The 386-nt window shown below is 58.8% G+C and overlaps 1 protein-coding gene across 1 annotated transcript in view; it reads right to left on the bottom strand.

Moving 5' to 3' along the window:
- Positions 1-286: 286 nt before the first annotated feature.
- The window catches only part of Spn (sialophorin), a gene marked incomplete in the record, with an annotated part of 2,103 nt that continues 2,003 nt past the window's right edge, over positions 287-386 (bottom strand). Inside the window, 1 exon segment of the mRNA XM_013504779.1 lies at positions 287-386.

Below are 386 nucleotides of genomic sequence, written 5' to 3' on the forward strand. Positions count from 1 at the left end.
ATGGGCTGGGCTGGCCCCAGAGGAGGTCCTGACACAGGACCTCGTGCACTTTACAAAGTTCTGTCCAGGGCTGGGGATATATAGCTCAGTGGCATAAGCGCTTGCCCGGTAAGCCTGAGGTCATCAGTTTGATTCCCGGTACCAAAAAAAAAAAAAGTTCTGTCCTGCAGAGTTGGCCCGATTGTCATTGCCTTCCTCCCAAACGCTGGAATCCGAAGTGGCGACCCTTGGAGAGAAATCGGGTCTAGGTTGACATCGTGGAGATTCATTACCTGGTCCAGGATGCCGAGGGACGAGAGGGCGCTGGAGGGACTGGGGAGAAGGCCGATCAGTGGGGAGAGCAGCAGCAGGCGCGGCGGAGGGCGCAGGGCGCAGGGCGCAGGGCG

The sequence above is a fragment of the Chinchilla lanigera genome, unplaced genomic scaffold (genome assembly GCF_000276665.1).
Source record: "Chinchilla lanigera isolate Chin_1 unplaced genomic scaffold, ChiLan1.0 scaffold00092, whole genome shotgun sequence".
Taxonomy (NCBI): Eukaryota; Metazoa; Chordata; class Mammalia; order Rodentia; family Chinchillidae; genus Chinchilla; species Chinchilla lanigera.